The sequence below is a fragment of the Oncorhynchus clarkii genome, chromosome 30 (genome assembly GCF_045791955.1).
Source record: "Oncorhynchus clarkii lewisi isolate Uvic-CL-2024 chromosome 30, UVic_Ocla_1.0, whole genome shotgun sequence".
NCBI lineage: Eukaryota > Metazoa > Chordata > Actinopteri > Salmoniformes > Salmonidae > Oncorhynchus > Oncorhynchus clarkii.
In genome coordinates this window covers 40,589,477-40,613,398 of record NC_092176.1, presented here as the reverse complement: position 1 = coordinate 40,613,398, position 23,922 = coordinate 40,589,477, and positions in this window count along the sequence as shown.

Genomic DNA, 23,922 nt, shown 5'->3' with positions numbered 1-23,922 from the left:
TATGTTTTGGGTCATTGTCCTGTTGGAAAAACAAATGATAGTCCCACTAAGAGCAAACCAGATGGGATGGCGTATCTCTGCAGAATGCTGTGGTAGCCATGCTGGTTAAGTGTGCCTTGAATTCTAAATATATCACAATGTCACCAGCAAAGCACCCCCACACCATCACACCTCCTCCTCCATGCTTCACGGTGGGAAATACACATGTGGAGATCATCCGTTCACTCACAACGCGTCTCACAAATACACGGCAGTTGGAACGAGAAATCTCCAAAGGGGACTCATCAGACCAAAGGACATATTCCCACTGGTCTAATGTCCATTGCTCATGTTTCTTGGCTCAAGCTAGTCTCTTCTTCTTATTGGTGTCCTTAGTGGTTTCTTTGAAAGCAATTAGATCATGAAGGCCTGATTCACGCAGCCTCCTCTGAATAGTTGATGTTAAGATCTGTTTGTTTTTTGAACTCTGTGAAGCATTTTTTTTCAGCTGTAATTGAATGAATGAATTGAATGAATTATCCTCTGGGTCTTCCATTCCTGTGGCGGTCCTCATGAGAGCTAGTTTCATCATAGCGCTTAATGGTTTTTACAACTGCACTTGAAGAAGCTTTCAAAGATCTTGAAATGTTCCATATTGACTGACCTTCGTATCTTAAAGTACTGAGGGACTGCCGTTTGTCTTTGCTTATTTGAGCTGTTCTTGCCACAATATGGACTTGGTCTTTTACCAAATAGGGCTATGTTCTGTATATCCCCCACCCCGGTTAGTTATTATGATTTTATTTCACTGTAGAGCCCCCAGTCCCGCTCAACATGCCTTAGATAGCTATTTTGTCCCATCCCCCACACCTGGCTTAACTGGTTCCTCCAGAGACAATACTGCTCTCATCATCACTCAATGCCTAGGTTTACCTCCACTGGACTCACATCCTACCATACCCTTGTCTGTACATTATGCCCTGAATCTATTCTACCACACCCAGAAATCTGCTCCTTTTATTCTATGTTCCCAATGCACTAGGAGACCAGTTCTTATAGACTTTAGCCGTACCCTTATCCTACATCTCCTCTGTTCCTCTGGCGATGTAGAGGTTAACCCAATCTCTCACAAATGATCAGGAACCTACCAGGTACAACCCTAAATCTGTAAACATGGGCACCCTCATAGATATCATCCTTAACAACTTGCCCTCTAAATACACCTCTGCTGTCTTCAACCAGGATCTCAGTGATCACTGTCTCATTGCCTGCGTCCGTATTGGGTCCGTGGTCAAACGACCACCCCTCATCACTGTCAAACTCTCCCTAAAACATGTCAGCGAGCAGGCCTTTCTAATCGACCTGGCCCGGGAATCCTGGAAGTATATTGACCTCATCCTGTCAGTAGAGGATGCCTGGTTGTTCTTTAAAAGTGCTTTAATCACCATCTTAAAACGTCTTATGGGCAGGTGACGGTAGTGTAAATACATCAAAATAAAGCTTAGCTTCTTTTTAATCCTGCCGCTGTGTCAGACTTCAAAAAGGCTTTATGGCGAAAGCACACCATGCAATTATTTGAAGACAGTGCCCCGCAAACAAAACCACGAAAAACATATTTCAACCAGGCCGGCGTGACATGAAAGTCAGAAATAGCCATAGAGAGGCTTTATTCTCTATTTTGGTTGGGCCAGGGTGTGACTAGGGTGGACATTCTATGTTCTTTTTTCTATGTTTTTGTATGTCTTTGTTTTTGGCCTGGTATGGTTCTCAATCAGGGACAGCTGTCTATCGTTGTCTCTGATTGGGAACCATACTTAGGTAGCTCTTGCCACATGGGTTTTGTGGGTAGTTGTTTTCTGTATAGTTAGTTTCCTTACAGAACTGTTTGTTTTCCTCTTTGTTATTTTTTGTTCTAGTGTTCTGATTTTAATAAAATATCATGAACACGTCTCACGCTGGTCCTTTGGTCATTCACAGGAAGAGGATCGTTACAGATATAATAAATGCCTTACCTTTGATGATCTTCTTCTGCTGGCACTCTCAAAGGTCCCAGTTACATCACAAAGGTCCTTTTCTTCAATAATGTCCTTTTTTTATCCATAAAAACTCAGTTTAGCTGGCGCGCTTCAGTCAATATTCCACCCAGTTTCCCTCCATCAAAATGCATACAAAATTAATCCCATACCTTACTAATAAACTTTTCCAAACAAGTCAAACATCGTTTATAATCAAACCATAGGTACCCTAATACGTAAATAAACGCTCAAATTTCAGACGGAGAATCGTTATTGTCTTTACCGGAGAAAAATACCAAAGCGCGTGCTCTCATTCATTCACCCCAGACTTGACTGCCCTTGACCAGCACAAAAACATCCTGTGGCATACAGCATTAGCGTCGAACAGGCCCCACGATATGCAACTTTTCAGGGGAGTCAGGAACCAATATACACAGTCAGTTAGGAAAGCTAAGGCTAGCTTTTTCAAACAGAAATTTGCATCCTGTAGCACAAATTCCAAACAGTTTTGGAACACTGTATAGTCCATGGAGAATAAGAGCACCTCCTCCCAGCTGCCCACTGCACTGAGGTTAGGAAACACTGTCACCACCGATAAATCCACGATAATCGAGAATTTCAATATGTATTTTTCTGCTGCTGACCATGCTTTTCACCTGGCTACCCCAACCCCAGTCAGCAGCTCTGCAACCCCCCGCAACAACTTGCCCAAGCCCCCCTGCTTCTCCTTCACCCAAATCCAGATAGCTGATGATCTGAAAGAGCTGAAAAATCTAGCTCCCTACAAATCAGCCGGGCTAGACAATCTGGACCCTCTCATTCTAAAATTATCCACTGAAATTGTTGCAACCCCTATTATTAGCCTGTTTAACCTCTCTTTTGTATCGTCTAAAATCCCCAAAGCTGCCGCGGTCATCCTCCTCTTCAAAGGGGGACACACTCTAGACCCAAACTGTCATAGACCTATATCCATCCTGCCCTGCCTTTCTAAAGTCTTCGAAAGCCAAGTTAACAAACAGATCACCGACCGTTTTGAATCCCACTGTTCCTTTACCACTATGCAATCTGGTTTCCAAGCTGGTCATGGGTGCACATCAGCCACGCTCAAGGTCCTAAACGACATCATAACCGCCATCCATAAAAGACAGTACTGTGCAGTCGTCTTCATCGACCTGTCCAAGGCTTTCGATTCTTATCGGCAGACTCAATAGCCTTGAATTCTCAAATGACTGCCTCGCCTGGTTCACCAACTACTTCTCAGATAGAGTTCACTGTGTCAGATCGGAGGGCCTGTTGTCCGGATCTCTGGCAGTCTCTATGGGGGTGCACAGGGTTCAATTCTCGGGCCGACTCTTTTCTCTGTTTATATCAATGATGTCGCTCTTGCTGCTGGTGATTCTCTGATCCACCTCTACGCAGACGACACCATTCGGTATACATCTGGCCCTTCTTTGGACACTGTGTTAACAAACCTCCAAATGAGCTTCAATGCCTGACAACACTCCTTCCGTGGCCTTCAACGGATTGAATGTTAGTAAAACTAAATGCATGCTCTTTAAACGATTGCTGCCTGCCCGAATAGCATCCCTACTCTGGACGGTTCTGACTTAGAATATGTGGACAACTACAAATACCTAGGTGTCTGATTAGACTGTAAACTCTCCTTCCAGATTCACATTAAGCATCTCCAATCCAAAATTAAATCTAGAATCGGCTTCCTATTTCGCAACAAAGCCTCCTTCACTCATGCTGCCAAGCATACTCTTGTAAAGCTGACTAGCCTACCAATCTTTGACTTCGGTGATGTCATTTACAAAACAGCCTCAAACACTCTACTCAGCAAATTGGATGTAGTCTATCACAGTGCCATCCATTTTTTCACCAAAGCCCCTTATACTACCCACCACTGCAACCTGTATGCTTTCATTGGCTGGCCCTTGCTACATATTTGTCGCCAAACCCACTGACCCATCTATAACTCTTTGCTAGGTAAAGCCAAGCCTTATCTCAGCTCACTGGTCACCATAGAAACACCCACCCGTAGCACGCGCTCCAGCAGGTATAATTCACTGGTCATCCCCAAGCCAACTCCTCTTTGGCCGCCTTTCCTTCCACTTCTCTGCTGCCAATGACTGGAACGACTTGCAAAAATCACTGAAGTTGGAGACTTATATCTCCCTCAGTAACTTTAAGCATCAGCTGTCAGAGCAGCTTACCGATCACTGTACCTGTACACAGCCCATCTGTAATTAACTATCTCATCCCCATATTGTTATATAGTTTTGCACCCCAGTGTCTCTACTTGCACATTATCATCTGCACATCTATCACTCCTGTGTTAATGCTAAATTGTAATTATTTCACCACTATGGCCTATTTATTACCTTACCTCCCTAATCTCACTACATTTGCAAACACTGTACATAGATTTCTCTATTGTGTTATTGACTGTACGTTTGTTTATCCCATGTGTAACTCTGTGTTGTTTTGTCGCACTGCTTTGCTTTATCTTGGCCAGGTCGCAGTTGTAAATGAGAACTTGTTCTCAACTGGCCTACCTGGTTAAATAAAGGTGATTTTTTTTAAAAACAAGGTTGTTGTCCGGGCACCACATGGCCAGGTGTCTGACCTCCTCCCTAAGGCTGTCTCTTCGTTGTTGGTGAACAGGCCTACCACTATTGTGTAATCTGCTAATTGAATGATGGTGTTGGTGTCGTGCCTGGCCATGCAGTCATGAATGAACAGGGATTACAGGAGGGGACTGAGCACACACCCCTGAGGGGCCTCTGTGTTGAGGATCAGCGAGGCGGATGTGTTGTTACCTACGCTTACCACTTGGGGGTGGCACGTCAGGAAGTCCAGGATCCAGTTGCAGAGGGATGCTTAACCCAGGGTCCTTAGCTTATTGATGAGCTTTGATGGCCCTATGGTGTTGAATACTGAGCTGTAGTCAATGAATAGCATTTTCACATAGGTGTTCCTTTTCTCCATGTGGGAAAGGGCAGTGTGGAGTGCAGTAGAGATTGCATCATCTGTGGATCTGTTGGGGCTGTATGCAAATTGGAGTGGGTCTAGGGTTTCTGGGATAATGGTGTTGATGTGAGCCTTGACCAGCCTTTCAAAACACTTCATGGCTACAGACGTGAGTGCTACGGGTCTGTAGTCATTTAGGCAGGTTACCTTAGTGTTCTTGGGCACATGCACTATGGTGGTCTGCTTAATACATGTTGGTATTGCAGACTCGGACAGGGAGAGGTAGAAAATGTCAGTAAAGACTTTTGCCAATTGGTGAGCGCATGCTCGCAGTACACATCCTGGTAATCCATCTGGCACTGCGGCCTTGTGAATGTTGACCTGTTTCAAGGTCTTACTGACATTAGCTGCGGAGAGCGTGATCACACAGTCTTCCGGAACAGCTGGTGCTCTCATGCATGTTTCTGGATTATTTGCCTCGAAGCGAGCATAGAGGTAGTTTAACCTGTCTGGTAGGCTCATTGTCACTGGGCAGCTCTCAGCTGTGTTTCCCTGAAATGGTTTGCAAGCCCTGCCACATCCAATGAGCATCAGATCTGGTGTAGTACGATTCAATCTTAGTCCTGTATTGACGCTTTCTCTGTTTGATGGTTCGTCGGAGGGCATAGCGGGATTTCTTATAAGCTTCCGGGTTAGAGTCCTGCTCCTTGAAAGCGGCAGCTCTAGCCTTTAACTCAGTGCGGATGTTACATGTAATCCATGGCTTCTGGTTGGGGTATGCACGTACTGTCACTATGGGGACGACGTCGTCGATGCACTTATTGATGAAGCCAATGACTGATGTGGTGTACTCCTCAATGCCATTGGAAGAATCTTGGAACATATTCCAGTCTGTGCTAGCAAAACAGTCCAGTAGCTTAGCATTTGCTTCATCTGACCACTTTTTTATTGATCGAAACACTTGTGCTTCCTGCTTTAACTTTAGCTTGAAAGCAGGAATCAGGAGTATATCATTATTTTCAGATTTGCCAAATGGAGGGCGAGGGATAGCTTTGTATGCGTCTCTGTGTGTGGAGTAAAGGTGACCCAGAGTTTTTTCTCTCTGGTTGCATAATTAACTTTCTGATAGAAATTTGGTAAAATACAGTTAAGTTTCCCTGCATTAAAGTCTCACTAGTCCTACTAGGAGCGTCGCCTCTGGGTGATCGTTTTCTTGATTGCTTATGGCGCAATACAGCTCATTCAATGCTGTCTTAGTTCCAACCTCAGTCTGTGGTGGTATATTAAAGGGGAGGTATTCATCCATTACCTCCATATTAAAGGGGAGGTAATCATCCATTACCTCCATATTAAAGGGGAGGTAATCAGCCATTACCTCCATATTAAAGGGGAGGTATTCATCCATTACCTCCATATTAAAGGGAAGGTATTCATCCATTACCTCCATATTAAAGGGGAGGTAATCATCCATTACCTCCATATTAAAGGGGAGGTAATCAGCCATTACCTCCATATTAAAGGGAAGGTATTCCTCCATTACCTCCATATTAAAGGGGAGGTAATCATCCATTACCTCCATATTAAAGGGGAGGTAATCAGCCATTACCTCCATATTAAAGGGAAGGTATTCATCCATTACCTCCATATTAAAGGGAAGGTATTCATCCATTACCTCCATATTAAAGAGGACATAATCATCCATTACCTCCATATTAAAGGGGAGGTAATCAGCCATTACCTCCATATGGAATAGCTTTTATAAACCTCCTTTGGCGAGGACAGAGAGAAAAGAGCCACCGTTGATTCTGTAATGAATGTTGTTGTCATGACGCCATTAAGGATCATAAAACAACAATCAAGTGACAGTATCCAGCGGTAGTAAAGCAAGAGACCATGAACCACAATTAGTGCCAGGTTCTTACCTCTACATACACTAAGCAGGGACAGAGTACAAGTCTGGGATCTTAAATTACTTACACATTTCTAAATATTTTACGAATTGGAATTTGTAAGATATCATGTGAATTGGCTCGTGAGCACTGCTTTCAAAATTACTGGCTGACTAATACAAAACGTTTGGAGCATCACTTTAATTAGAATGTAGGCTATGCTAACAAAGGTTAATTCATTAATTTCAAGGTCATCAATTATAAGCTAATTGGGTTCCAGACAGGGCTGTGAGGGACTGGGCAGGGACTGCTGAAGGGTAGAGACCCCTGATAAAGAACAAAGTATTTTGAACTCAATTAGAGAAGTCTTAGTGAATATCAGAGCGTATATCATCTCTGGTTACAATGGGTCAGACAGACAGACACTTCTGTTCAACAAACCCAGGTAGAAGCACGGAAGGTTTGTGGCAGAACATTTATGAAACTTCCCGAGTGGTGCAGCGGTCAAAGCCACTGCATCTCAGTGCTAGAGGCGTCACTACAGACCCCGGTTAGATTCCAGGCTGTATCGTAACCGGTCGTGATTGGGCGACGCACAATTAGCCCAGCATCGTTAGGGTTTGGCTGGGGTAGGTCGTCATTGTAAATAAGAATTTGTTCTTAACTGACCTGCCTGGTTAAATAAAAATACAAACATTTGGGTATAAGTAGGTAGTTCAGTGTTTAGGGTAGGTACAGTTAGACAGTCCATCTCCACTATACACATCTCACCCATTGGTTGTATTTCATGGAGCATTCCCACAATCTTCTAAGAATGTTGGAAATGACACAATACAGTGACTATTTTATAACGCTAGCTTCTAGGTCATTTTAGTGACATTACATATATTAATATATGTTCCAGTCAATAATTGAAACATGGTGTTGAAGACACTTAAATCAAGCAGGTAATTGAAAGGCCTTGGGTGGTTTCTAATATAATAAAGTAGTTTGTTTCTGACTGACAGTTTCTCTTATCCATGTAAGCCAAAGTGGTTGCCTTTCCTGGCCGCTCTTGATTTCTGTCAAGATTGGTATCAAAACTGAATGAACATGGCATAGTTGAGGGTTGGCACCCCTCGGGTTCGTGCCTTGGGAGAGATCTTTGTGGGCTATACTCGGCCTTGTCTCTGGGTAGTAAGTTGGTGGTTGAAGATATAAGATCAAATCAAATCAAATGTATTTATATATCCCTTCTTACATCAGCTGATATCTCAAAGTGCTGTACAGAAACCCAGCCTAAAACCCCAAACAGCAAGCAATGCAGGTGTAGAAGCATATATCCCTCTAGTGGTGTGGGGGCTGTGCTTTGGCAAAGTGGGTGGGGTTATATCCTGCCTGTTTGGCCCTGTACAGTCGTACGGGGCCACAGTGTATCCTAACCCCTGCTATCTCAGCCTCCAGTAATTACGCTGCAATAGTTTGTGTCGGGGGGGGCTAGGGTCAGTCTGTTATATCTGGAGTATTTCTCCTGTCTTATCCGGTGTCCTGTGTGAATTTAAGCTCTGTCTAATGTTCTATCTTTCTCTGTTTCTTCTCTCGGAGGACCTGAGCCATAGGACCATGCCTCAGGACTACCTGGCCTTGTCACGATCATTTATAGAAACGGACCAAGGTGCAGTGGATGTTGAGTTCCACATCATTTATTAGAAAGTGAAACTTAGCAAAACAAAACAATAAACTAACAACGAACCGTGACTACAGAGATGCTACGTGCACTAACTCAAAACAATATCCCATAAACACAGGTGGGAAAAACAGCTACTTAAATATGATCCCCAATTAGAGACAACAATTACCAGCTGCCTCTAATTGGGAATCATACAAATCACCAACATATAAAAGAAACGAGACCACATAGAACTAAATAAACTAGATCACCCCCAGTCACGCCCTGACCCACTTCACCATAGAGAAACAATGGCTCTCTATGGTCAGGGCGTGACAGTAACCCCCCCAAAGGTGTGGACTCCGGCCGCAAAACCTGAAACCAAATAGGGAGGGTAGGGGGGGGGGGGGGGGTGAACACTGTGCCTAGACTGGATTTCGATGCCAAAGAAGGCTCCTGCCATGGAGCGGGACTGGACACCGGCCCTGGCCTGGACATCGGTGCAGAGGAAGACTCCTGCCATGGAGCGGGACTGAACGCCATGTCTGGACTGGGCATCGGCGCAGAGGTGAGCTCCTGCCATGGAGCGGGACTGGACGCTGTACCTGGACTAGGCACCAATGCAGAAGAAGACTCTGGCCTTGGAGCTGGAGGTTCCGGACAGTTGACCATCGCCGGAGGTTCCGGACCGTTGACTGTCTCAGGAGGTTCCAGAAGGTGGACCGTCTCAGGAGGTTCCGAACCGTGGATCGTCTCAGGAGGTTCCGGACTGTTGACCTTCTCAGGAGGTTCCAGACCGTAGACCGTCTCAGGAGGTTCCGGATCGTGGACAGTCTCTGGAGGTTCCGGACTGTGAAATGTCGCCAGAAGCTCCGGACTGGGAAATGTCGCCGGAAGCTCCGGACTGGGAACTGTCGCCGGAAGCTCTCTCGGAGGAACTGAGCCCTAGGACCATGCCTCAGGACTACCTGGCCTGATGACTCCTTGCTGTCGCCAGTCCGCCTGGTCGTGCTGCTGCTCCAGTTTCAACTGTTCTGCCTGCGGCGATGGAACCCTGACCTGTTCACCGGACTTGCTACCTGTCCCAGACCTGCTGTTTTCAACTCTCTAGAGACAGCAGGAGCGGTAGAGATACTCTGAAAGATTGGCTATGAAAGGCCAACTGACATTTACTCCTGAGGTGCTGACCTGTTGCACCCTCTACAACCACTGTGATTATTATTATTAGACCATGCTGGTCAACTATGAACATTTGAACATCTTGGCCATGTTCTGTTATAATGTCCACCCAGCACAGCCAGAAGAGGACTGGTCATCCCTCAGAGCCTGGTTCCTCTCTAGGCTTCTTCCTAGGTTCCTGCCTTTCTAGGTAGTTTTTCCTAGCCACCACGCTGCCACATCTGCAATGCTTGCTGTTTGGGGTTTTAGGCTGGGTTTCTGAATAGCACTTTGTGACATCGATGTAAAAAGGGCTTTATAAATACATTTGATTGATTGAGTTGGCCATCACAAGGAAGGAACATAGCATAGTTGGCCATCACGGCAAGATGGGGTACACAGTGTGTCAGGGGAGGGTACTGACAGAAGGGAGGATGGGGTACACAGTGTGTCAGGGGAGGGTACTGACAGAAGGGAGGATGGGGTATACAGTGTGTCAGGGGAGGGTACTGACAGAAGGGAGGATGGGGTACACAGTGTGTCAGGGGAGGGTACTGACAGAAGGGAGGATGGGGTATACAGTGTGTCAGGGGAGGGTACTGACAGAAGGGAGGATGGGTTACACAGTGTGTCAGGGGAGGGTACTGACAGAAGGGAGGATGGGGTATACAGTGTGTCAGGGGAGGGGGTAACCCCAGGTGAGACAGACAAACCGGGACCCACAGCTGTGGAGATAAACAAACAAACAAATAAACAGGGACCCACTACTATGGAGAGAGACAGACAGGGACCCACAGCTGTGGAGAGAGAGACAGACAGGGACCCACTGCTGTGGAGAGAGAGACAGACAGGGACCCACAACTGTGGAGAGAGTTACTGACAGGGACCCACAACTGTGGAGAGAGAGACAGACAGGGACCCACAACTGTGGAGAGAGAGACAGACTGGGACCCACAACTGTGGAGAGAGACAGAGAATGACCCACAGCTGTGGAGAGAGACAGAGAATGACCCACAGCTGTGGAGAGAGAGACAGACAGGGACCCACAGCTGTGGAGAGAGTTACTGACAGGGACCCACAACTGTGGAGAGACACATACATGGACCCACAGCTGTGACAGGGACACACAGCTGTGGAGAATTAGACAGGCAGGGATCCACAGCTGTGGAGAGAGAGATGGACTGGGACCCTGTACTGGTCAGCAGAACAAACGACTAGAGGAAGGGGAGGAATAGGGACATATTGTGAACAATGATTTGATACAGTATGTCACTGAGGTACTGGTCAATCACTTGTTGGGTGGGGACCGATTACTTTTCAATGGTGGATGACCTTTCAAGGCAATAGATTAATTTCTCATTTTAAATCTGGTACCATGATGTTTTTGTTGTTGTTGTTGTTACATTGAACATATTGTTATTATCCCTTTGTTATTGTCCACCTATACGTAAACACTGTAAATCCTAAAACTAATTTATCATAATCGTAATTTGATTGTCAGCTGCAAGGCCAGAAAAACATGGGACCACGTGGAGGGGATTATCTAATGTATTATTGGAGAATGTACAGTATGTTAATGAGCCCTGATGATAAACTCTACTGTACAGTATGTTAATGAGTCAATAAACTCTACTGTACAGTATGTTAATGAGCCCTGATGATAAACTCTACTGTACAGTATGTTAATGAGTCAATAAACTCTACTGTACAGTATGTTAATGAGCCCTGATGATAAACTCTACTGTACAGTATGTTAATGAGCCCTGATGATAAACTCTACTGTACAGTATGTTAATGAGTCAATAAACTCTACTGTACAGTATGTTAATGAGCCCTGATGATAAACTCTACTGTACAGTATGTTAATGAGTCAATAAACTCTACTGTACAGTATGTTAATGAGTCAATAAACTCTACTGTACAGTATGTTAATGAGCCCTGATGATAAACTCTACTGTACAGTATGTTAATGAGTCAATAAACTCTACTGTACAGTATGTTAATGAGCCCTGATGATAAACTCTACTGTACAGTATGTTAATGAGTCAATAAACTCTACTGTACAGTATGTAAATGAGTCAATAAACTCTACTGTACAGTATGTTAATGAGTCAATAAACTCTACTGTACAGTATGTTAATGAGCCCTGATGATAAACTCTACTGTACAGTATGTTAATGAGTCAATAAACTCTACTGTACAGTATGTTAATGAGCCCTGATGATAAACTCTACTGTACAGTATGTTAATGAGTCAATAAACTCTACTGTACAGTATGTAAATGAGTCAATAAACTCTACTGTACAGTATGTTAATGAGTCATGATGATAAACTCTACTGTACAGTATGTTAATGAGTCAATAAACTCTACTGTACAGTATGTTACTGAGTCATGATGATAAACTCTACTGTACAGTATGTTAATGAGTAATGATGATAAACTCTACTGTACAGTATGTTAATGAGTCAATAAACTCTACTGTACAGTATGTTAATGAGTCAATAAACTCTACTGTACAGTATGTTAATGAGTCAATAAACTCTACTGTACAGTATGTTAATGAGTCAATAAACTCTACTGTACAGTATGTTAATGAGTCAATAAACTCTACTGTACAGTATGTTAATGAGCCCTGATGATAAACTCTACTGTACAGTATGTTAATGAGTCAATAAACTCTACTGTACAGTATGTTAATGAGTCATGATGATAAACTCTACTGTACAGTATGTTAATGAGTCATGATGATAAACTCTACTGTACAGTATGTTAATGAGCCCTGATGATAAACTCTACTGTACAGTATGTTAATGAGTCAATAAACTCTACTGTACAGTATGTTAATGAGTCATGATGATAAACTCTACTGTACAGAAGCAAAACAAGCATGTCTGTTCTCCTCATCGTAGAATCAAGTTTGTTGAAACAATAGTTGATACAGGTCAATTATAGTACATTTGATTCTATATTTGAGTCTATATTCAAATCTATATTTGAGTCTATATTCAAATCTATATTTGAGTCTATATTCAAATCTAAATTCCAGTCTACATTTAAGTCTATATTTGAGTCTGATAAATTAATAATTCAACTAACTACCAAAGCTGCAAAGGAGATACAACTTTCCTCATTTAGGGTTTGAAATCCACCCTACATATCCAAATGTACTGTCACAAACCCACGGAACTCTATAGCTGTTCCACCTAGTCTTAATGAATATGAAGTGACTCTATAGCTGTTCCACCTAGTCTTAATGAATATGAAGTGACTCTATAGCTGTTCCACCTAGTCTTAATGAATATGAAGTGACTCTATAGCTGTTCCACCTAGTCTTAATGAATATGAAGTGTCGCTGTATTTCACTTCCTTAACTATCGTAGCTAACGAACTGAGTTATAAAGGGAGAATTCATGGCCCAACCTAAACATCCAGGGTCTGGAGCCTAGAATATAATATATTCTGTGACAATAACGACACCGAAATTCCCTATATAGTACACTACTTTAGACCCTATTCCCTATATAGTGCACTACTATAGACCCTATTCCCTATAGAGTGCACTACTATAGACCAGAGCCCTATTCCCTATATAGTACACTACTATAGACCCTATTCCCTATATAGTGCACTACTATAGACCAGAGCCATATTCCCTATATAGCTCCACAATGAAATAAGGTGCAGGCCAGGCAGCAGGCTGTTAGCCAGCCTGCCAGCATAGTGGAGTCTGCCACTAGCACAGTCAGTGTAGTCAGCTCAGCTATCACCATTGAGACCGTGTCTGTGCCTCGACCTAGGTTGGGCAAAACTAAACATGGCGGTGTTCGCCTTAGCAATCACACTAGGATAAAGACCACCTCCATTCCTGTCATTATTGAAAGAGATCAGGATACCTCACATCTCAAAATAGGGCTACTTAATGTTAGATCCCTTACTTCAAAGGCAATTATAGTCAATGAACTAATCACTTATCATAATCTTGATGTGATTGGCCTGACTGAAACATGGCTTAAGCCTGATGAATTTACTGTGTTAAATGAGGCCTCACCTCCTGGCTACACTAGTGACCATATCCCCCGTGCATCCCGCAAAGGCGGAGGTGTTGCTAACATTTACGATAGCAAATTTCAATTTACAAAAAAAAAAATGACGTTTTCGTCTTTTGAGCTTCTAGTCATGAAATCTATGCAGCCTACTCAATCAATTTTTATAGCTACTGTTTACAGGCCTCCTGGGCCATATACAGCGTTCCTCACTGAGTTCCCTGAATTCCTATCGGACCTTGTAGTCATAGCAGATAATATTCTAATCTTTGGTGACTTTAATATTCACATGGAAAAGTCCACAGACCCACTCCAAAAGGCTTTCGGAGCCATCATCGACTCAGTGGGTTTTGTCCAACATGTCTCTGGACCCACTCACTGTCACAGTCATACGCTGGACCTAGTTTTGTCCCATGGAATAAATGTTGTGGATCTTAATGTTTTTCCTCATAATCCTGGACTATCGGACCACCATTTTATTACGTTTGCAATTGCAACAAATAATCTGCTCAGACCCCAACCAAGGATCATCAAAAGTCGTACTATAAATTCACAGACAGCACAAAGATTCCTTGATGTCCTTCCAGATTCCCTCTGTCTACCCAAGGACGCCAGAGGACAAAAATCAGTTAACCACCTAACTGAGGAACTCAATTTAACCTTGCGCAATACCCTAGATGCAGTTGCACCCCTAAAAACAAAAAACATTTCTCATAAGAAACTAGCTCCCTGGTACACAGAAAATACCCGAGCTCTGAAGCAAGCTTCCAGAAAATTGGAACGGAAATGGCGCCACACCAAACTGGAAGTCTTCCGACTAGCTTGGAAAGACAGTACCGTGCAGTACCGAAGAGCCCTTACTGCTGCTCGATCATCCTATTTTTCTAACTTAATTGAGGAAAATAAGAACAATCCGAAATTCCTTTTTGATACTGTCGCAAAGCTAACTAAAAAGCAGCATTCCCCAAGAGAGGATGACTTTCACTTTAGCAGTGATAAATTCATGAACTTCTTTGAGGAAAAGATTATGATTATTAGAAAGCAAATTTCGGACTCCTCCTTAAATCTGCGTATTCCTTCAAAGCTCAGTTGTCCTGAGTCTGCACAACTCTGCCAGGACCTAGGATCAAGAGAGACGCTCAAGTGTTTTAGTACTATATCTCTTGACACAATGATTAAAATAATCATGGCCTCTAAACCTTCAAGCTGCATACTGGACCCTATTCCAACTAAACTACTGAAAGAGCTGCTTCCTGTGCTTGGCCCTCCTATGTTGAACATAATAAACGGCTCTCTATCCACCGGATGTGTACCAAACTCACTAAAAGTGGCAGTAATAAAGCCTCTCTTGAAAAAGCCAAACCTTGACCCAGAAAATATAAAAAACTATCGGCCTATATCGAATCTTCCATTCCTCTCAAAAATTTTAGAAAAGGCTGTTGCGCAACAACTCACTGCCTTCCTGACAAGACAAACAATGTATACGAAATGCTTCAGTCTGGTTTTAGACCCCATCATAGCACTGAGACGGCACTTGTGAAGGTGGTAAATGACATTTTAATGGCATCGGACCGAGGCTCTGCATCTGTCCTCGTGCTCCTAGACCTTAGTGCTGCTTTTGATACCATCGATCACCACATTCTTTTGGAGAGATTGGAAGCCCAAATTGGTCTACATGGACAAGTTCTGGCCTGGTTTAGATCTTATCTGTCGGAAAGATATCAGTTTGTCTCTGTGAATGGTTTGTCCTCTGACAAATCAACTGTAAATTTCGGTGTTCCTCAAGGTTCCGTTTTAGGACCACTATTGTTTTCACTATATATTTTACCTCTTGGGGATGTTATTCGAAAACATAATGTTAACTTTCACTGCTATGCGGATGACACACAGCTGTACATTTCAATGAAATATGGTGAAGCCCAAAATTGCCCTTGCTAGAAGAATGTGTTTCAGACATAAGGAAGTGGATGGCTGCAAACTTTCTACTTTTAAACTCGGACAAAACAGAGATGCTTGTTCTAGGTCCCAAGAAACAAAGAGATCTTCTGTTGAATCTGACAATTAATCTTAATGGTTGTACAGTCGTCTCAAATAAAACTGTGAAGGACCTCGGCGTTACTCTGGACCCTGATCTCTCTTTTGAAGAACATATCAAGACCATTTCAAGGACAGCTTTTTTCCATCTACGTAACATTGCAAAAATCAGAAACTTTCTGTCCAAAAATGATGCAGAAAAATTAATCCATGCTTTTGTCACTTCTAGGTTAGACTACTGCAATGCTCTACTTTCCGGCTACCCGGATAAAGCACTAAATAAACTTCAGTTAGTACTAAATACGGCTGCTAGAATCCTGACTAGAACCAAAAAATTTGATCATATTACTCCAGTGCTAGCCTCTCTACACTGGCTTCCTGTCAAAGCAAGGGCTGATTTCATGGTTTTACTGCTAACCTACAAAGCATTACATGGGCTTGCTCCTACCTATCTCTCTGATTTGGTCCTGCCGTACATACCTACACGTACGCTACGGTCACAAGACGCAGGCCTCCTAATTGTCCCTAGAATTTCTAAGCAAACAGCTGGAGGCAGGGCTTTCTCCTATAGAGCTCCATTTTTATGGAACTGTCTGCCTACCCATGTTAGAGACGCAAACTCGGTCTCAACCTTTAAGTCTCTACTGAAGACTCATCTCTTCAGTGGGTCATATGATTGAGTGTAGTCTGGCCCAGGAGTGGGAGGGTGAACGGAAAGGCTCTGGAGCAACGAACCGCCCTTGCTGTCTCTGCCTGGCCGGTTCCCCTCTTTCCACTGGGATTCTCTGCCTCTAACCCTATTACGGGGGCTGAGTCACTGGCTTACTGGGGCTCTCTCATGCCGTCCCTGGAGGGGGTGCGTCACCTGAGTGGGTTGAGTCACTGATGTGGTCATCCTGTCTGGGTTGGCTCCCCCCCCCCCCTTGGGTTGTGCCGTGGCGGAGGTCTTTGTGGGCTATACTCAGCCTAGTCTCAGGATGGTAAGTTGGTGGTTGAAGATATCCCTCTAGTGGTGTGGGGGCTGTGCTTTGGCAAAGTGGGTGGGGTTATATCCTTCCTGTTTGGCCCTGTCCGGGGGTGTCCTCAGATGGGGCCACAGTGTCTCCTGACCCCTCCTGTCTCAGCCTCCAGTATTTATGCTGCAGTAGTTTATGTGTCGGGGGGCTAGGGTCAGTTTGTTATATCTGGAGTACTTCTCCTGTCCTATTCGGTGTCCTGTGTGAATCTAAGTGTGCGTTCTCTAATTCTCTCTTTCTCTCTCTCGGAGGACCTGAGCCCTAGGACCATGCCCCAGGACTACCTGACATGATGACTCCTTGCTGTCACCAGTCCACCTGGCCGTGCTGCTGCTCCAGTTTCTTTCAACTGTTCTGCCTTATTATTATTCGACCATGCTGGTCATTTATGAACATTTGAACATCTTGGCCATGTTCTGTTATAATCTCCACCCGGCACAGCCAGAAGAGGACTGGCCATCCCACATATGCTCTCTCTAATTCTCTCTTTCTTTCTCTCTCTCGGAGGACCTGAGCCCTAGGACCATGCCCCAGGAATACCTGACATGATGACTCCTTGCTGTCCCCAGTCCACCTGACTGTGCTGCTGCTCCAGTTTCAACTGTTCTGCCTTATTATTATTCGACCATGCTGGTCATTTATGAACATTTGAACATCTTGACCATGTTCTGTTATAATCTCCACCCGGCACAGCCAGAAGAGGACTGGCCACCCCACATAGCCTGGTTCCTCTCTAGGTTTCTTCCTAGGTTTTGGCCTTTCTAGGGAGTTTTTCCTAGCCACCGTGCTTCTACACCTGCATTGCTTGCTGTTTGGGGTTTTAGGCTGGGTTTCTGTACAGCACTTTGAGATATCAGCTGATGTACGAAGGGCTATATAAATAAATTTGATTTGATTTGATTTACTATAGACCCTATATAGTGCACTACTTTAGACCAGAGCCCTATTCCCTATATAGTGCACTACTATAGACCAGAGCCCTATTCCCTATATAGTGCACTACTATAGACCAGAGCCCTATTCCCTATATAGTGCACTACTATAGACCAGAGCCCTATTCCCTATATAGTGCACTACTATAGACCAGAGCCCTATTCCCTATATAGTGCACTACTATATACCAGAGCCCTATTCCCTATGTAGTGCACTACTATAGACCAGAGCCCTATTCCCTATATAGTGCACTACTATAGACCAGAGCCCTATGGCACCCTATTCCCTATATAGTGCACTACTATAGACCAGAACCCTATTCCCTATATAGTGCACTACTATAGACCAGAGCCCTATGGCTCCCTATTCCCTATATAGTGCACTACTATAGACCAGAGCCCTATTCCCTATATAGTGCACTACTATAGACCAGAGCCCTATTCCCTATATAGTGCACTACTATAGACCAGAGCTCTATTCCCTATGTAGTGCACTACTATAGACCAGAGCCCTATTCCCTATATAGTGCACTACTATAGACCAGAGCCCTATTCCCTATGTAGTGCACTACTGTTGACCAGAGCCCTATTCCCTATGTAGTGCACTACTGTTGACCAGAGCCCTATTCCCTATATAGTACACTACTTTAGACCAGAGCCCTATTCCCTATATAGTACACTACTTTAGAGCAGAGCCCTATTTCCTATATAGTACAGTACTTTAGACCAGAGCCCTATTCCCTATATAGTACACTACTTTAGATCAGAGCCCTATTCCCTATATAGTACACTACTTTAGACCAGAGCCTTATTCCCTATATAGTGCACTACTGTTGACCAGAGCCCTATTCCCTATATAGTGCACTATTATAGACCAGATCCCTATTCCCTATGTAGTGCACTACTTTTGACCAGGACCCATAGTGGGTTGTTCAAAAGTAGTGCACAATGTAAGGGGAATAGCTTGCAATTTGGGACGCAGGGGGGCACTATATAACTATATTATCAGGGTTGATGAAGTCGTCCATCAGATCGATCTCGAGCATTCTATCCAATGAAAATGCAGATAGAATCACTGTGGGTCGGCCATTAAGAGAGTGTCCGCTCATTATAGAAGAGACATTATAGGGCTCCTCTTGAACACGTTCCATTAAAAGGAGACAGTCGTCTCTCAGCACTACAGTTCTACAGCTCTGTTACAGTGAATGATGGTGGATACTATGGCTCCTCAATGCTTTTCTGGGGCAACGGGGGAGATTTTCTAGGAAGGTGGAATACTAACAAAATATATTTCCACAATTCAAGACATCATATTATCTCTACTTGTAGCTGTTGTTGTATTAAAACATTGCAAAACAAAGATGTTGTTATTTTTCATTTTAGTAATGAACAGTGTCCTTTATTTTTGATCCTCTAAGACAGGGCTTCCCAACCCTCTTCCTGGAGATCTACTGTCCTGTGGGTTTTCAGTCCAACCCTCTTCCTGGAGATCTACCGTCCTGTGGGTTTTCAGTACAACCCTCTTCCTGGAGATCTACTGTCCTGTGGGTTTTCAGTCCAACCCTCTTCCTGGAGATCTACTGTCCAGTGGGTTTTCAGTCTGACCCTCTACCTGGAGATCTACTGTCCTGTGTGTTTTCAGCCCAACCCTCTTCCTGGAGATCTACTGTCCTGTGGGTTTTCAGTCCAACCCTCTTCCTGGAGATCTACTGTCCTGTAGGTTTTCAGTCCAACCCTCTTCCTGGAGATCTACCGTCCTGTGGGTTTTCAGTAAAACCCTCTTCCTGGAGATCTAGTCTCTTGTGGGTTTTCAGTCCAACCCCCTTCCTGGAGATCTACTGTCCTGTAGGTTTTCAGTCCAACCCTCTTCCTGGAGAACTACCGTCCTGTGTGTTTTCTGCCCAACCCTCTTCCTGGAGATCTACTGTCCTGTGGGTTTTCAGTCGAACCCCCTTCCTGGAGATCTACTGTCCTGTGGGTTTTCAGTACAACCCTCTTCCTGGAGATCTAGTCTCCTGTGGGTTTTCAGTCCAACCCCCTTCCTGGTGCTCTACTGTCCTGTGGGTTTTCAGTCGAACCCCCTTCCTGGAGATCTACTGTCCTGTGGGTTTTCAGTACAACCCTCTTCCTGGAGATCTAGTCTCCTGTGGGTTTTCAGTCCAACCCCCTTCCTGGTGCTCTACCGTCCTGTGGGTTTTCTGTCCTGCTCTAAGGACATCAAATGGCAGACATTTTAGTCATAGAAGCCAAAGGTTGATATTAGTCAAAACCTGATAATGGATTAAAAGTAAAGCCTTTTTAGTTGTTTATCAGTTAGTTTGTCACTTCGTAACGTCGTAGGTGTAGCCAGCGATCACGTCAGGTAATGTTAATCATCATAATAACTCCCTCCCTGTTGTGAGGAAGCTCTCTATAATATCTCAAGGCTTAACTAAATCAAAATCCTATCATTCTGTATTTAACAATCTACGTTATGACCGTGGGTAAAGTTGCTTAGGCTACCTATCTGTTTGTAAACAAAAAATCAAAAATAAAATGATTTACCTTTGTTTCAACAGTTTTTCTAATGACTTTCTAATTACATTGAGGGAAAGGTGACAAAACATGTCGTCTGTCTGTGTTTGTTTGTTTTTTTGTTTTGAAGCCACCCGGGTCGTACTAACACCGCCCTCCTGGGGGATTAGGTAGCCACCCGGGTCGTACTAACACCGCCCTCCTGGGGGATTAGGTAGCCACCTGGGTCGTACTAACACCGCCCTCCTGGGGGATTAGGTAGCCACCCGGGTCGTACTAACACCGCCCTCCTGGGGGATTAGGTAGCCACCCGGGTCGTACTAACATCGCCCTCCTGCGGGATTAGGTAGCCACCCGGGTCCTACTAACACCGCCCTCCTGGGGGATTAGGTAGCCACCCGGGTCGTACTAACACCGCCCTCCTGGGGGATTAGGTAGCCACCCGGGTCGTACTAACACCGCCTTCCTGGGGGATTAGGTAGCCACCCGGGTCGTACTAACACCGCCCTCCTGGGGGATTAGGTAGCCACCCGGGTCGTACTAACATCGCCCTCCTGCGGGATTAGGTAGCCACCCGGGTCGTACTAACACCGCCCTCCTGGGGGATTAGGTAGCCACCTGGGTCGTACTAACACCGCCCTCCTGGGGGATTAGGTAGCCACCTGGGTCGTACTAACACCGCCCTCCTGGGGGATTAGGTAGCCACCCGGGTCGTACTAACACCGCCCTCCTGGGGGATTAGGTAGCCACCCGGGTCGTACTAACACCGCCCTCCTGGGGGATTAGGTAGCCACCCGAGTCGTACTAACACCGCCCTCCTGGGGGATTAGGTAGCCACCCGGGTCGTACTAACATCGCCCTCTTGCGGGATTAGGTAGCCACCCGGGTCGTACTAACACCGCCCTCCTGGGGGATTAGGTAGCCACCTGGGTCGTACTAACACCGCCCTCCTGGGGGATTAGGTAGCCACCCGGGTCGTACTAACACCGCCCTCCTGGGGGATTAGGTAGCCACCCGGGTCGTACTAACACCGCCCTCCTGGGGGATTAGGTAGCCACCCGGGTCGTACTAACACCGCCCTCCTGGGGGATTAGGTAGCCACCCGAGTCGTACTAACACCGCCCTCCTGGGGGATTAGGTATTACATCAGGTGGTTGGTGAGGGCTGTCGGAGCACCAATGTTATGTTTTGTGTATAACTGTTATACATCAGGGGGCTGGTGAGGGGCGTCTTCACCACTACATTCCTCTCCTTCTGACCCAAACAATGAGATGGGAGAAAGATGAGGTGTCTAATCCACCTTGCTTTCTGTCCTTATCTCGCTCTCTCTCTCTCCCTGTCTCTCTTCCTCTCTCTCTATCATCTTCACCCTCTCTCTCTCTTCCTCTCTCTCTATCATCTTCACCATCTCTCTCTCTCCCTGTCTCTCTTCCTCTCTCTCTATCATCTTCACCCTCTCTCTCTCTCCCTGTCTCTCTTCCTCTCTCTCTATCATCTTCACCCTCTCCCTCTCTCCCTGTCTCTCTTCCTCTCTCTCTATCATCTTCACCCTCTCCCTTTCTCCCTGTCTCTCTTCCTCTCTCTCTATCATCTTCACCCTCTCTCTCTCTCCCTGTCTCTCTTCCTCTCTCTCTATCATCTTCTCCCTCTCTTTCTGTCCCTCTTCTCCTTCTCTCGTCCCTCTCTCTCCCGCTCTCGTTCTCCCTCTCTCTTTCCCCTTCTGTCTCTCCCATCTCTGTTTCTCTCTTTCTCTCTCCCTCTACCCTCTCTCCCTCCCTTTCCTGTCTCTCTCTCTCCCCCTCTCTCTCTCTCCATTCACTGAGGATCAAGCCTCCGTAATCCAAGGGTTTTATATCCACCAAAACAGCTTGGGCCCATCAGCAAATTGAGATGGCATATGGTATAGGTTTATGATTCGTCTGCCACGCGCATAGCAATGAGGTGCCTCATCATCCGTGGGTAAACACTATGGGGAAAATATCGTAATGTTAAATGATGCCAGGCAGGGAGTGGGAGAAGCCACAGAGATACAGGGGAGAGAAGTGGCAGTGCTGGCCGGGCGTGGGGAGGCATTGGCATGGGAGGAGGATTACTGTGTTTGCTTGGTGGAGTGGTGCCATGCATGCCAAATGCCACCCTATTCCTATATAGTGCAACTACTTCAAAAATAAGTAAGCCTGGTCAAAAGTAATGCACTACATAGGCAATCGGGTTCCATTTTGGGACGTAACCATGGTGATGAGAAGTGGTTGTTTGATCTACGGAGTGGTGGCAGGTGAGTTTGTCAACGAGGTTCTGGAATCGGGACTGTTCCGGATCCCCTTTCTCTCCTGTGGGATAGGGTTGGGAGAGCTGGGGAGGGGAAGAGGGCTGGGGAGGGTTAGGAGGGCTGGGGGGGGGGGCTGGGATTAGGGACTGGCGCAGGAAGAGGTCCCGATCTGAGCCACACCCATCTGGAGGAAAAGAGAGGGACATGGAGAGAGACAGACAGTTTATGTAAGGGAAAATCAAGTCAAAAATGTCTAATTGGAAATTACAAACTTCAGAAGCCTTTTTTAAAAATCACAATTACATTATCAGTTTAAAATGTCCTGCATTGGAGGAACGTTCTGCAACAGGGTGATCAAATTAAGATCCTGCATCTGTATGTCAGAAACAATCTGATTCTCCTCCTGCTACTAGACTTTGGGACGTGACACGATAACAAACACCTCCAGACATGTTTCCTCTCATCGGTCATTAGGCAGAACGTTGTCTCCTCCTGGCAAGGTGACTCCTCCTCAACCCGGCTCTCTGAGTTATCGCCCGATGCCCCACCTCCAATGACCAAAAGCCCTCGTCGGATTGGCTGAGTCAGTCAGCCAGACGTGCCAGGTGATATGGGTTCAGACACTCAGCAGACGTCTCGGCTGCCTTAACGATATCAGGGCTGTGGTATAACGGACCCTGTCTAACCCTAACTCTCGCCGACATTCGTATGTTAGGCTTTATCATTAGCACATGCCAGACGGACTCTGTTGAGCCTACAGCGTTGAGGTAGAGGTGAGCGTGTTGGTTGGTGTGTCTGACTCAACTAACCCAACGCCTTGTGGGGTTTCACCACCGCATATATTGTGATAACATTACTCTGTACCCTAGCAGGGTGATGGGCTGTGGGGATGGCTGAACCTAGCAGGGTGATGGGCTGTGGGGATGGCTGAACCTAGCAGGGTGATGGGCTGTGGGGATGGCTGAACCTAGCAGGGTGATGGGCTGTGGGGATGGCTGAACCTAGCAGGGTGATGGGCTGTGGGGATGGCTGAACCTAGCAGGGTGATGGGCATTGGGTTGGCTGTAACCAGCAGGGTGATGGGCTGTGGGGATGGCTGTACCTAGCAGGGTGATGGGCTGTGGGGATGGCTGTACCCAGCAGGGTGATGGGCTGTGGGGATGGCTGTACCCAGCAGGGTGATGGGCTGTGGGGATGGCTGTACCCAGCAGGGTGATGGGCTGTGGGGATGGCTGTACCTAGCAGGGTGATGGGCATTGGGTTGGCTGTACCCAGCAGGGTGATGGGCTGTGGGGATGGCTGTACCTAGCAGGGTGATGGGCTGTGGGGATGGCTGTACCCAGCAGGGTGATGGGCTGTGGGGATGGCTGTACCCAGCAGGGTGATGGGCTGTGGGGATGGCTGTACCCAGCAGGGTGATGGGCTGTGGGGATGGCTGTACCTAGCAGGGT